A 15,203-nucleotide genomic window follows, 5' to 3' on the forward strand; every position below is an offset into this window, starting at 1 on the left:
GTGATAGTAGGAAGAAGAGAAGGCCTAACTTTGCTAGAAAGCCTAGGTGGGGAGCCAGATGAGGAGGTTTTGAGAACGTTTGCCGAGGACGTGAATATGATATCTGTGGCAAAAATCACAGAGATAGGCCATGCATAATGGGTTAGAATGTGTACTGCAGATGCAGAGAGCCCAGACACTTTGCCAGGGAGTGTCTGCAAGGTGTCGAAAGTGCGGCGAGGCCTTTGGCTCAAGGCAGGGTGTTTGTCCTTAATAGGAAAGAGGCTTGTAAGTCACCCGAGATGATCCAAGGTACGATTAGTGTGAATGATTATCTTGTGAATGTATTATTGACTTGGGTACCAGCCACTTTTATATCATATGATTGTGCTAGGTGCTTAGTGTAAGGAATTGAAAGACACGTAGCGGAAAATAATTTTAAAATTTTCAATCCTTTGCCCGGATCTACCGATTGTGTTTAAGTCAAGTTGTAAGAGGTGTTACCTGCGGTATTCGAATAGTTGGTGGCTCGGGGATTCTGACGTTCAAGATGCCTATGCTCTCCTTTTGTTTGTGAGAAGTCGACAACTCAAATCGGCTTCCTCTACCGGTATCCACACGAACAGCGTTCCAATCACGAACAACGTGCTAGCGCCTCTTGTCCTTCTAGGGTGTTTTTTTTTGAGAATCCGTCCTTACCGTCTCTATGTTGGCCATTTCTTATCTGCAAACCTTTTGCACTCTCCCACACACAAAATCCTAGCTCCTAATATCAAATATATAGGATGCTATCGGTATTATGAAGGACATTGGATTTCGGAATTAATCCTAAATTAATTCTGAAATTAATACAATATCATATATTGCGTAATCTGATAAGAAATCAATTAAATAAATATGGTTTATATATTAAATCCGTCCTACAGATTTAATTCACCTATTCATTTAATTCAAAATAAAGATATGACGGAATTATATTTGATTTATTCTAATAAATCAAATTTGAGATATTATATATACCTTATCAATTTAAAAATGATATAGATTTAATTTATCCTTATAAATCAAATCTTATAAATTCTCTTATATCATATAATATATATACGAAAATTTATATATATATACACATCCACCCTAGATTATTCATTGAATCTGGACATATCTTAGATTCAATGAATCTGGACATCATAGCTCGTGTTGGGCTATTTTGTGTGCGACCCTTTAGGCCCATATGAAGTTGGCAGTAGGCCATTTACTATAATGACTCACAAGTCATAAGCGGTCTCTAGCAAGACATCACGACTACCCAAATCATATGAGGATCGATGAATGATGTAACCTTTCATACAACCATATCACGTCCCTTTTGTCACACAACATTTTGGTCATGGATGAGGCATGGAGAACGTCATCCTCCTATTCTTGACCATTACTTTCTCGATCCCTGAGTAGTCTGATTATAGAAATGAAACTACCATTCCATTATAGTATGGCCATACATTTCTCAGACTCACTCATCGAGAGGCCCAGTAATATCTCTCTACGAATGTGAGGGACAAATTCCATCTTGACCATTCACATTCCTCCATATGAAAAACCACTAAGCCTAAAGATAGTCTTTATGATCACTCGGTCAAAAGTGACTTTTGACTAGGTCAATGCTGAGCGTTTCTAATGTAGGAATCCATGATGATCTCAGGTCAAAGGGCATAGTGACATGGTTTGTATATGAGAGAAGCTTATGACTTAACCCATACAGCTCTCTCATAGCGGGTCGGTCCAACACCTTGTACTCTTACATGTGCCTATGACTTTGATTTATATCTCTATACATCTTCAAAGTCATATTGGTCTTATTTCATCTCTGCTCCCACATAGATGACTGACCAGGGACATTTAGGATAAGATCATGAGTTATCCAAGGATAGTCATCACAGTAAACATGCAAATAATATGATAACATAATTAAGAAATTCATAAATCAACAATGTTCATAACACAATGATTGGCCCTTAAGGCACAATTTCCAACATCCTCCCACTTGCACTAGGTACAATCATTAATTTGCCTAATTCCCATTGACTTAACATGACACTCATGCTTTGCCTACACAAGCGGCTTTGTTAGAGGATCAGCAATATTGTCTTCTCTTACTACTTTGCATATTTTTATATCACCTCTATCATTGATTTCTCTGATGAGATGAAATCGCCTGAGTATATGCTTGGTCCTTTGATGTGACCTAGGCTCTTTGGCCTGTGCAATGATACCGCTGTTGTCACAGAACAAAGTTATTGGATCTGAGATGGTAGGTATCACCCCAAGTTCAGTAATGAACTTCCTAATCCAAACGGCTTCCTTAGCTGCATCAGATGCTGCTATATACTCAGCTTCCGTTGCAGAATCCGCTATAGTGCCCTGCTTAGAGCTCTTCTAGGTTACTGCTCCATTATTCAGGAGGAATATGTATCCTGATTGCGATTTAAGGTCATCTTGGTCAGTTTGGAAACTTGCATCTATGTAACCAGTTACACAGAGCTCATCATCCAATCCACCATAGACCAAGAATAAGTCCTTAGTCCTTCTTAAGTACTTAAGGATATTCTTGACAGTAGTCCAATGGCCCTCACCAGGGTCCTGTTGATATCTGCTAGTCATACTTAAGGCAAACGAGACATTCGGTCGAGTACATAACATGGTGTACACGATAGATCCTATGGCTGAGGCATATGGAAACTTACTCATGCGACCTCGCTGATCAGGTGTACTAGGACACAAATCCTTGCTGAGGTGAATACCATGAGACATGGGTATGAAACCCCTCTTTGATTCCTGCATACTGAACCTATACAGTATTTTGTCTATGTATGTGCTCTGACTGAGTCCTAGAAGTCTTTTAGATCTATCTTATAGATCCTAATTCCTAGGATGTAGGTGGCTTCACCCAAGTCTTTCATTGAGAAAGACTTTCCTAACCAAGACTTGACAATCTGCAAGGTAGGAATGTCATTCCCAATAAGTAGGATGTCATCGATATAGAGTACCAAAAACACAACTGTGCTCCCACTAACCTTCTTGTACACACAAGGTTCATCAATATTTTGAAGAAATCTAAACCCTTTGACTACTTCATCAAAATGATAATTCCAACTTCGAGATGCTTGCTTCAATCCATAAATGGACCTTTGAAGCTTGCACACCTTATCAGAGTCCTCGGAACGCACAAACCCTTCAGGCTGTGTCATGTACACATCCTCAAGGAGCTTTCCATTAAGGAAGGCTGTCTTGACGTCCATCTGCCATATTTCATAGTCATAATATGCTGCAAGGGCAAGGAGGATTCTAATTGACTTGGCCATTGCAACCGAGGAAAAAGTCTCATCATAGTCTACACCATGAGTTTGAGTAAATCCTTTTGCAACCAATCGTGCCTTGAAGACATTTACATTGCCATCCATGTCGGTTTTCTCCTTAAAAACCCACTTGCACCTGACGGTTTTTACACCTTGAGGCGGGTCGACTAAGGTCCAAACCTGATTGTTGTACATGGATTGCATCTCAGACTTCATGGCATTAAGCCATTTTTCAGAGTTTAGTCCCACTATAACTTCTTGATAGGTAGTTGGCTCATTATGCTCAATGAGCAACACATCACGATTGTTAGAAATCAGAAATCCATATCTCTGAGGCTAAAGCCGTGTCCTATTAGTTCTCCGTGGACCTTGCGTGACTTGAGGAGTCTTAACAACTTCTTGTGAGTTATCTCTGTTTTCCATCTGTAGTTCTGTGGCGTCTTGTGGCTCTCGAACTTCTTTGAGATGTACCTTGCTCCCACTGGTTCTTTTAGAGATAAATTCTCGTTTACCATTTCTGACAACAAACACTTTGTTATCGCGAGGTTGTAGACATAGTATCCCTTGGTTTCCTTAGGATATCCCACAAAAAGGCACTTTGAGGATTTGGGCGCTAATTTATCTGAGGCTTGTTGCTTAACATAGACCTCACATCCCCAAATCTTGAGAAAAGACAAACTAGGTTTACTCCCAGTCCATATCTCATACGGAGTTTTTTTTAATTGCCTTAGATGGAACACGATTCAGTGTGAACGCATCTGTCTTTAGGGCATGGCCTTAAAAGGACGGTGGAAGATCTGTTCGACTCATCATGGATCGAACCATATCTAATAGTGTTCGATTCCTCCGTTCAGAAATGCCATTCCATTATGGTGTTCCTAAAGGAGTCAATTGTGAGACTATCCCACAACTCCTAAGATGATCAATGAACTCTTGGCTCAAATATTCACCACCCCGATCAGATCGAAGGGCTTTAATTGTGTTGCCAAGCTGGTTTTGTACTTCATTTTGAAATATCTTGAACATTTCAAAAGATTCAGATTTATTTCATCAGATAGATGTACCCATATCTACTAAAATCATCTATGAATGTGATGAAGTACGAATAACCTCCTCTGGCATTTGTATTCATCAGTCCACACACATCTGAATGTATGAGGCCCAACAAATCAGTGGCCCTCTCACTGTGCCCAGTGAAAGGTGACTTTGTCATCTTTCCTAACAAGCAAGACTCGCAAGTGTCATATGATTCAAAATCAAATGAGTTGATAAATCCATCTTGATAGAGTTTAGAAATTCGTTTCTCATTTATGTGGCCCAGACGACAGTGCCAGAGGTATGTCAAATTCAAATCGTTTGGTTTGACCCTTTTGGTGGTTATGTTATAGATATTTCCATGATTGAGTTGTTCCAAATTCAATATATAATGATCAACATGCAAATCACCATGAGCATAGAAAACATTATTACGATAAATAGAACATCTACCATTCCCAGCAATGGAAGTATAACCTTCCTTATCCAAATAAGAAAGAGAAACAATTACTACTCAAAAAGCAGGAACATAATAGCAATTGTTCAAAACTAACAAAAGCCCAGTGGGCAGAACTAATTCATAAGTGTCTATAGCTAAAGCAGTAACCCTTGCTTTGTTTCCAACTCGTAGGTCAGCTTCACCCTTCTTCAGCTTCCTACTGTCCTTTAGACCCTGCCCATTTGTACAAATGTGAGAACCACATGCGGTATCTAATACCCATGTATTGGAAGTAGAAAGATGAATGTCTATACCATAAATACCTGAAGTGATAGCCCCACTATCCTTCTTGTTCTTTTTTAGATCTTCGAGGTAGAGCTTGCAATTCCTCTTCCAATGACCAGGTTCATTGCAGAAGAAGCAGACTCCTTCCTTTGGAGGCTTTGCCTTCTTTGGTGCAGGCTTGGTTTCGGGCTTGCCTGACTCTTTGGTCTTACCAGATGAGCCATGACCTTTCCCTTTGCCCTTGCCTTTCTTCTTCATACCCTTTCCTTTCTGAACCATCAAAACAGTACTGGGCTTCTTCTTAACACTTGGCTCAGCAGTTTTAAGCATCCTATACAGTTCAGAAATAGATTTCTCCATGTTGTTCATGTTGTAGTTCATGACAAACTGGTCATAACTTTCTGGGAGTGAGTTTAAGATCAAATCAGTAGCTAACTCCTAGCTCATGGGAAATCCAAGCCTCTTAAGGTGATCAATGTACCCTTTCATCTTTAAGACATGAGCACTGACTGATGCACCTTCAGCCATCTTGCAGGAATGTAAGGCCTTAGTGGTCTCATACCTCTCTTACCTTGCCTGTTACTGGAACATTTCCTTGAGATGGACAATCATCTCATAAGCCTCCATATGTTCCAGATCTCTTTGGAGCTCTGGAACCATGGTGGCAAGCATCAAGCATCCCACATCGACAGAGTCTTCTTTATGCTTTGTGTAAGCATCTCTCTGACCTCTAGGAGCATTGGCTGCTAGCTCCTCAGGAATGGGTTGATCTAGGACATGTGCCTTTCTTTCTTGCTTGAGAACAATTCTCAAGTTCCTGAACCAGTCAAGAAAGTTTGTCCCATTGAGTTTGTCCTTCTCAAGGATAGATCTCAATGATAATGTAGCAGTATTACTAGTCGTCATGATTCTACAATTAAAATATGCAATTGAATTAGCAATCTCCCACTAAATATACAACCCTCAATGTAATAATTAGTGGGCTAAGATCCATATTTGGCTTAAACTTAAGTCCGCTTTGGCAGGACGCTTAAAATTAAGTTATTTAGGTAGGTAACACCTTTACCAATTACATCAAATGTAACTCTTAGATGTTCATGGGATTATATCATCATATGATCCGGCATGTTTTAATCCCATCTAATGCCTTGAGACCCAAAACCGTTTTGTTAATCTCAATTAAGTCAAACAATAACAAACATATGTGAGTAGCACCATTACTCTTGCTTATCTCCCCAAGATAACTCAAATGCACCCACTTTGGTGGAGTCTACAAGTGAGCGATTGAGGTTTTGACAAGTGTTCATTAATTGACGGCATTATAACTTAAGATTTCATTTAGAGGGCTTAATTAACTATCTGGTTTACAAGAATGCATGTATCGCGGTTGTATCTTATACAAGTAATATGCATATAAAACATACATGTAGTGATATAATCATAAGATGCATGATTTTAAATGTGACACAATATGGCTCACCTATTCTAAGTCCCCTCAAGCCAATGAGAGGAGCTCTCTAATAAGAAAAAGAAAAATTACATAAAGAAACCTTGTTTTAACATTCGAGGGGAATGAGATGAGAAGAGAATGTACATCGAGAGTAAATAGAGGAAGGCACGACACGCAGGCCGTATTTAGAAAAATTACACACTTGTAATCTAGAGCCATATTGTTCACCATACCCAAACATTCAAGAATCAAGATTCATATTATGTGAAGGGCAATAAATGTTACAAAACTAAAACATTCATGCACCAAGAAAGGCAGTATATGTTACGATTAAGTCGCGCTATGACCAGGTAGCCACGGCAGTCCTGCTATTTTCTTAGATCTTCGTCAATTTTAATTGATCAAAATCAATTAATATGTATCACATACATGACCGATCAAAATCAAGAATTCCAATTCAGTTTCAATTTGGATTCCCTATATGTCATACATAATCGCACACATATCTTCGCACAATGATTATGCAATATGCATGTTCAATTCGAATTATAGAAATAACTAGTCGTACATCACATGTATCAACAATCGAACCTAACTTAAACACAAAACGGCACGGCTCTGATACCACTGTAAGGAATTGAAAGACACGTAGCGGAAAATAACTTTAAAATTTTCAACCCCTTGCCCGGATCTACCGATTGTGTTTAAGTCAAGTAGTAAGGGGTGTTACCTGCGGTATTCGAATTGTTAGTGGCTCAGGGATTCTGACGTTCGGGATGCCTATGCTCTCTTTGTTTGTGAGAAGTCGACAACTCAGATCGGCTTCCTCTACCGGTATCCACAAGAACAGTGTTCCAATCACGAATGACGTGTTAGCGCCTCTGTCCTTCTAGGGCCTTTTTTCTTTAGAATCCGTCCTCACTGTCTCTATTTTGGCCGTTTCTTATCTACAAACCTTTTGCACTCTTCCACACACAAAACCCTAGCTCCTAATATCAAATATATAGGATGCTATTGGTATTATGAAGGACATTAGATTTCGGAATTAATCCTAAATTAATTCCGAAATTAATACAATATCATATATTGCGTAATCTGATAAGAAATCAAAAATAAATATGGTTTATATATTAAATCCGTCCTACAGATTTAATTCACCTATTCATTTAATTCAAAATAAAGATATGACGGAATTATATTTGATTTATTCTAATAAATCAAATTTGAGATATTATATTATATTATCAATTAAAAATGATATAGATTTAATTTATCCTTATAAATCAAATCTTATAAATTCTCTTATATCATATAATATATATATACGCAAATATATATATATATACACGTCCACCCTAGATTATTCATTGAATCTGGACATATCTTAGATTCAATGAATCTGGACATCATAGCTCGTGTTGGGCTATTTTGTGTGCGACCCTGTAGGCCCATATGTAGTTGGCAGTGGGCCATTTACTATAATGACTCACAAATCGTAAGCGGTCTCTAGCAAGACATCACGACTACCCAAATCATATGAGGATCGATAAACGATGTAACCTTTCATACAACCATATCACGTCCCTTTTGTCACACGACATTTTGGTCATGGATGAGGCATGGAGAATGTCATCCTCCTATTCTGACCGTTAGTTTCTCGATCCCTGAGTAGTCTGAGTATAGAAATGGAACTACCTTTCCATTATAGTATGGCCATACATTTCTCAAACTCACTCATCGAGGGGCCCAGTAATATCTCTCTATGAATGTGAGGGACAAATTCCATCTTGACCATTCACATTCCTCCATATGAAAAGCTACTAAGTCTGAACATAGTCTTTATGATCACTCGGTCAAAAGTGACTTTTGACTAGGTCAATGCTGAGCGTTTTTCATGTAGGAATCCATGATGATCTCAGGTCAAGGGCATAGTGACATGGTTTGTATATGAGAGAAGCTTATGACTTAACCCATACAGCTCTCTCATAGCGGGTCGGTCCAACACCTTGTACTCTTACATGTGCCTATGACTTTGATTTATATCTCTATACATCTTAAAGTCATACTGGTCTTATTTTATCTCTGCTCCCACATAGATGACCGACGACAAGGGACATTTAGGATAAGATCATGAGTTATCCAAGGATAGTCATCACAGTAAACATGCAAATAATATGATAACATAATTAAGAAATTCATAAATCAACAATGTTCATAACACAATGATTGGCCCCTAGGGCACAATTTCCAACACTTAAGCCTTACTGTTGACACATTACTATATGATTGTGTGTTTCCACTCCCATTGGGAATAAAGTTTTGACTTTTAGTGTTTGCTTGATTATTGTTGCTTAATGCAATATATCCAGTTATGCCCATTGTTGCACTACGTTAGACTTATATGCATGCCTTTCTATGATGTTGATTTTATCCTTGGCTTGAACTGGTTATCTTCACATAATAGTTCCTCAAATGCAAACAAAACAAAATGTTAATCCTTCCTACCCAAAAATCAATCCCTTGTACAGAAGTAAAGTTAGATTTGATCACAACATCCTAGGCGGATAATAAGGTTTGAGACAGGGTTGCCAAGGCTACATGGTGTTCTTCTTGGTAAAAGTAGAAATAGTAGAGGAAGAGAGACGAGATGACAGACATACGCAGTTTGACCCTGAAGTTTTCCCAACAGGGATTAGTGGATTGCCACTAGAAAGAGAAGTGGAACTTGCTATTGACTTGGTACCAAGAATGAGTCAGATTTTGAAAGCTCCATGTCAGATGGCTCTAAATGAGATGGCAGAGCTGAAGAAGCAACTAGAGGAGCTACTAGAAAAAGGTTTCATACGACCTAGTGTATCTTGTGGGGTATGCAGGTATTATTTGTGAAAAAGAAAGATGGTAGTCTAAGGCTGTGTATTACTGGGAACTAAATAAAGTGATGATTAAAAATAAGTATTTATTACCTCGGATTGACGAATTTATTACACCAATTGGCTGGAGCTACTGTATTTTCCAAGATAGACTTAACATCGGGTTATCATCAGCTGAGAATTAAGGCAGAAGACATTCTGAAAACTTCCTTTCAGACTCAATATGGACATCTTACATGTGCCTATGACTTTGATTTATATCTCTATACATCTTTAAAGTCATACTGGTCTTATTTTATCTCTGCTCCCACATAGATGACCGACCAGGGACATTTAGGATAAGATCATGAGTTATCCAAGATAGTCATCACAGTAAACATGCAAATAATATGATAACATAATTAAGAAATTCATAAATCAACAATGTTCATAACACAATGATTTGCCCCTAGGGCACAATTTCCAACACTTAAGCCTTACTGTTGACACATTACTATATGATTTGTGTGTTTCCACTCCCATTGGGAATAAAGTTTTGACTTTTAGTGTTTGCTTGAATTGCATTATCCAATATGCCCATTGTTGCACTACGTTAGACCTTATATGCATGCCTTTCTATGATGTTGATTTTATCCTTGGCTTGAACTGGTTATCTTCACATAATATGCTCCTCAAATGCAAAACAAAATGTTAATCCTTCCTACCCAAAAATCAATCCCTTGTACAGAAGTAAAGTTAGATTTGATCACAACATCCTAGGCGGATAAGTGTTTGAGACAGGGTTGCCAAGGCTACATGGTGTTCTTCTTGGTAAAAGTAGAAATTAAGGAAGAGATGACAGACATACTAGCAGTACGTGATTACCCTGAAGTTTTCCCAACAGGGATTAGTGGATTGCCACTAGAAAGAGAAGTGGAACTTGCTATTGACTTGGTACCAAGAATGAGTCAGATTTTGAAAGCTCCATGTCAGATGGCTCTAAATGAGATGGCAGAGCTGAAGAAGCAACTAGAGGAGCTACTAGAAAAAGGTTTCATACGACCTAGTGTATCTTTGTGGGGTATGCAGGTATTATTTGTGAAAAAGAAAGATGGTAGTCTAAGGCTATGTATTACTGGGAACTAAATAAAGTGATGATTAAAAATAAGTATTTATTACCTCGGATTGACGATTTATTACACCAATTGGCTGGAGCTACTGTATTTTCCAAGATAGACTTAACATCGGGTTATCATCAGCTGAGAATTAAGGCAGAAGACATTCTGAAAACTTCCTTTCAGACTCAATATGGACATTATAAATTCTTAGTGATGCCTTTTGAATTAACAAATGCACTTGCAATATATATGGGTTATATGAACAGAATCTTCGAGCCGTATCTGGATCAGTTTGTTGTAGTATTTATTGATGATATCTTGGTGTGCTCTAAGTCACCAGAAGAGCATGAGCAACATTTGTGGATCGTTTTGAGCACTCTAAGAGAAAAGCAGTTATATGCCAAATTGAGCAAGTATGAGTTTTGGCTAAATAAAGTTAGATTTTTAGGTCATGTAATTACCCAGGAAGGAGTAGCAGTAGACCTAAGCAAAGTAGAGCACTGTAAAAAAACAGGGTATTAGTAGCGGAATTTTATTTCGTCGCTAATCCCTCATAAATTCCGTCACTAAAATTGGCGATGAAATTTAGTGATGGAAAATTTTCGTCGCTAAATTAGTGAAGGATTAGTGATGGAATTTTATTCCGTCACTAACTTAGAGACAGATTAGTGACGGAATCTTATTCCGTCACTAAATTCTGTCACAAGTTTGTCGCAAATTTTGTTTTAAATGATTAGTGATGGAAATTGGACGAAAAAATTATGTCACTAATTTTCGTCACTAATTCGTCACTAACTCTCATTTTGTGATGTAAATTAGTGACAAAATTTTTCCGTCACTAATTTTCATCGCAATTTCGTCACTAATCCAGAACTTCATGACAGTCCAAACCAAAGCCATAAAATCTACAATAGAAGAAATGGAGAAGGATTTGTAATATTATACGCAGAAATTTTTGAATGGAAAGGCAGTACAAGACGTTGTGTACACATGCACACACAGACTATGACTACGGGGAGGGCTCTTGTTACCAAAACAGCATCAACGATGAAGGCACTCCATACTAGAATAGTAGTGATGGTGAAGGCTCTCCTTACCAAAACGACGACGATGGCGAATGATCTCTCTCAACGCAACAACATATTTTTCTAAGAGTGAGAGAGAGACACATAATTGCTGGAGCTATCAAATGTTTCTAGAGAGAGGAGGAAGAGCTTCAGTTTCACAGAGTTTTAAGGGGTAAAAATGTCTTTTCCTTTTCTAAATTAATTTCAGTTTGCTTCTTTGGTCTTGCAATGACATTTCAAAATATTTTGGGGCTGTTTGAAATAAATTGTTCATTGTAGTCCTTAATTGATATTTTCCCTTTAGTTTTATGCATTTATCATAGTGCTGTTATAATGTCATTTTAAAATACAGAAATTCGTCTTGCCTCCACCCTTTAATATAAAAACTAATTGAAAAGTTAAATTTAGTCTTAAATATAATATCTCAATTCACTTTGTTCTCCTATATTTATCATTATTTTCTTAAACTACTCCTATTGATTGAATTTTATATTAAGGGGGTTTGTATCAAAGGGAAATTTCAATGTAAATAATTTAAGAGGGTATTTAAGGAAATTAATACATATTTTTGACAAATAACTAATTAATTTATTTTCTTAATGTACCCAAACTAGTTAATTAAATGGGTCTTATATTAAAGACCAAAATAGTATTTCCCATAATTTAATTCTTACTTGGGCACTTAATATGATGATTAGCATTTAATTTATCAAACATGACGATTACCATTTGATTTACCAATACGTGATATGGTTTACAGTTTTCCACCAAATTCAACAAGGAGTATATAAATCAACAAAAATGACAAAAACTTGCCTATGTAATCTGCAGACAAAAAACTTCAGCCGAAAAAATATCCGTGACCATATGTAATTTAAAATGGAAAGGAATATATAGAAAAGAATGGAGGGTATGAAAATTTATTCAGATGAAAAATCAAGACACAGTAATACACATATGAATATAATATAAGTATATAAACAACTACAGATAGTATGACTTTTGTCTTACATTTCATACAATACATCACCAATTGTCTCTAAATAGGGAGATCCCGTGGCAAGGGATGAATTTCGGGGAGCTCAATGCATCTTATTCTCAAGTGCAATATTTGTCATAAGTAATCAAATCACTTCTAATTTCATTATAATAAACCATCCGATACGGACGCCAATAATGTTTTCATTGTGAATCAACCTTGGCATGCCAAACACCAGAGAGACAATGACCTAAGACTTTTTGAATTAGATCGTAATTTGAGTGTGAAGATGTTTTTCTATAAGCACAAAGATCATGAATGATATGTGATAGTCTTCCAAACATGTCTTCAATAGTTTCATTCTCTTTTATTTTGGAGTGTTTATGTTCATAAACAAGCATTTCCATCTTTCAGATGCACTTAACTCTCTCCTTCATGGACGATTAATTTATCCCACACTTCTTTTGCTGAGTAGCACAGAGAAAGTGTTATATATTCTTCTAGCTTTATTGCACATAATATCTTCTTCGTTCCACTCAGATTTATCCTTCTCTATTGGGAAGCCATTAAGAGTGAGTTTTTCAAGACTGTGAGAACCATTGACAATCACTTGCCAAAGTCGATAATTAGTTTATTTGAGAAATACTTTCATTCTTTACTTCCAATAAGTGTAATTGGTTCCGTTAAATAATATAATGGTGGTCGAGTTAACAGAGTGAGCTTCGACATGGTACGGATCTGTATCGGTAAACATTTTCTGGCAAAAAGGAAACGAAACATTGTAATACATGAGTAATAAAGAAAGGTAATGAACAACAATAACAGGTATTATCGAGTTAACTATACAGATCGCATGACGTTATCTTGTTCCATCAATAACTAAATATTTGAATAACTATTTAAACAAAAGATGATGTTCAATAAATTCATTAATAAACAAGGTAATAAACATTTTGAGAAATTTGACTTTGATCTAAAGCAGTGAACAGATTAAGGGGCTTGCCTGCTTCCTATCATTATTGTGTTCATGTCTTCAAATATAAAATAAAATGCGCAACATGGGTAAAATAATGTCTAGGATTTTCTTAGCTAACGAGCATAATTATAAATTCATTTTTGTCAAAAAAACATATTAATATGAAATTCAGTAGTAATAAAAAAATTATAAATAATTTTATTCAATTGATGAACGACTCTATTTTCCAGAAGCTTACTCAAACATAAAGAAATTTTTTTAAAATAAAATAAAATAAAAAGTGATCATGTCTATATATCCGCTATATTTATAAAGAGAAGTTCAATTCTCACGTTGGCTTTGACAAATAATACTAATAATAATAATCAGTGAGTGAAACTTGGTTGTTACTGGTCCCATTTTCTTACAGACAATAAGGCCCAAGAGCCAAGCGTCTCTCCTACCATTGTCAGTGCCTTCCGTTGTTATTACAGTACAGACAATAATTCTTTTCGGTGATGTGCTCCCACGCTACTAGAAAAATTTTAATTTTGAAACACTCCAAGACCAATTTATAATTATGCAGGTGTAATGAATCCAAATATATAATTCATATGGTCCACATCATTCAAATAAAATAAGAACATTTTTATTATACTTATACACCTAAAATTTAACGATGGAACAAGCAGGAAGAGATATTCAAGATAGGCCACCCCACATGCAAACGTAATAATTACTAATGTTTTAAAAGCTGGACAGGACATCGAATTGGAAAGATAAGAAAGTCATGGTTCGTTTGGTCCGATTGGTTGAATCAGCTGTTGGACCGATAACATAATAATTAAATAAAAATAATATTATATAATTATATGAGAATTTTTTGGCCTAAAAAATCAAAATAATATGTTATCAGTAATTTATAAATAAAGTTAAATAGCTTAATTTCATAATAAATCAACAAATTTATATGTCTAAAAACGGATGTTTAATTTTATATTAATTATTTTAGATAAATATAAAAATAAAATATAAACGTGTAAATATATAAAATTAAACATAGGAAGAATAAGATAACTCAAATAAACTGAAATCAGATAAAAAATATAAATAAACATTTTAAAAAGATGCTGTCACCGTTGGTCGTTCCAATTATTTCTCACTCCACAGGGGTTAAATATTTCAATACCTCAGTGAATATGTGTGACTTTGTTGACTGGTGATAAATTTATTTACATTGAAACTAGTAAATGAGTCGTAGATTCACAGTGACATAATGGAGAAGAAAGGGAGTGATTATTGTCTTTTAGGCTGTTCATTTCATTTTCTTCCCATCTCTACGTTCTTTCATTTCGAACTTCTTCCTTCTTCGTCCAAGCCCCAGCATATTCGCGGGTCATGGAGAGCAATTGGTTCAGGTTTCAACTTTTGTTTTTAGATTTCATTGACATTTTTTCATTATTTTTGCTAGAAAATATCATAAAAATATGCATTAAGGCTGTTTTTTTTTTTCACTGGTTCTTCCTTCTCCCCTCCCTTCTTTTTTCTTCTTATCCTTCAATTTCATATAACTAGACTCTCATCACATGACCTATCTGGCTTTTTAAAATCAGCACCAGTTTCCGGTTTGATAGTGGTTTCCGACTCAAAAGCCGTCTCTCATCGGCTCAAGACGACTCAACCTCTAAAGCGGT

Source organism: Neltuma alba, unplaced genomic scaffold, assembly GCF_004799145.2.
Source record: "Neltuma alba isolate B1F8T4 unplaced genomic scaffold, ASM479914v2 tig00010359_pilon, whole genome shotgun sequence".
NCBI classification, from domain to species: domain Eukaryota; kingdom Viridiplantae; phylum Streptophyta; class Magnoliopsida; order Fabales; family Fabaceae; genus Neltuma; species Neltuma alba.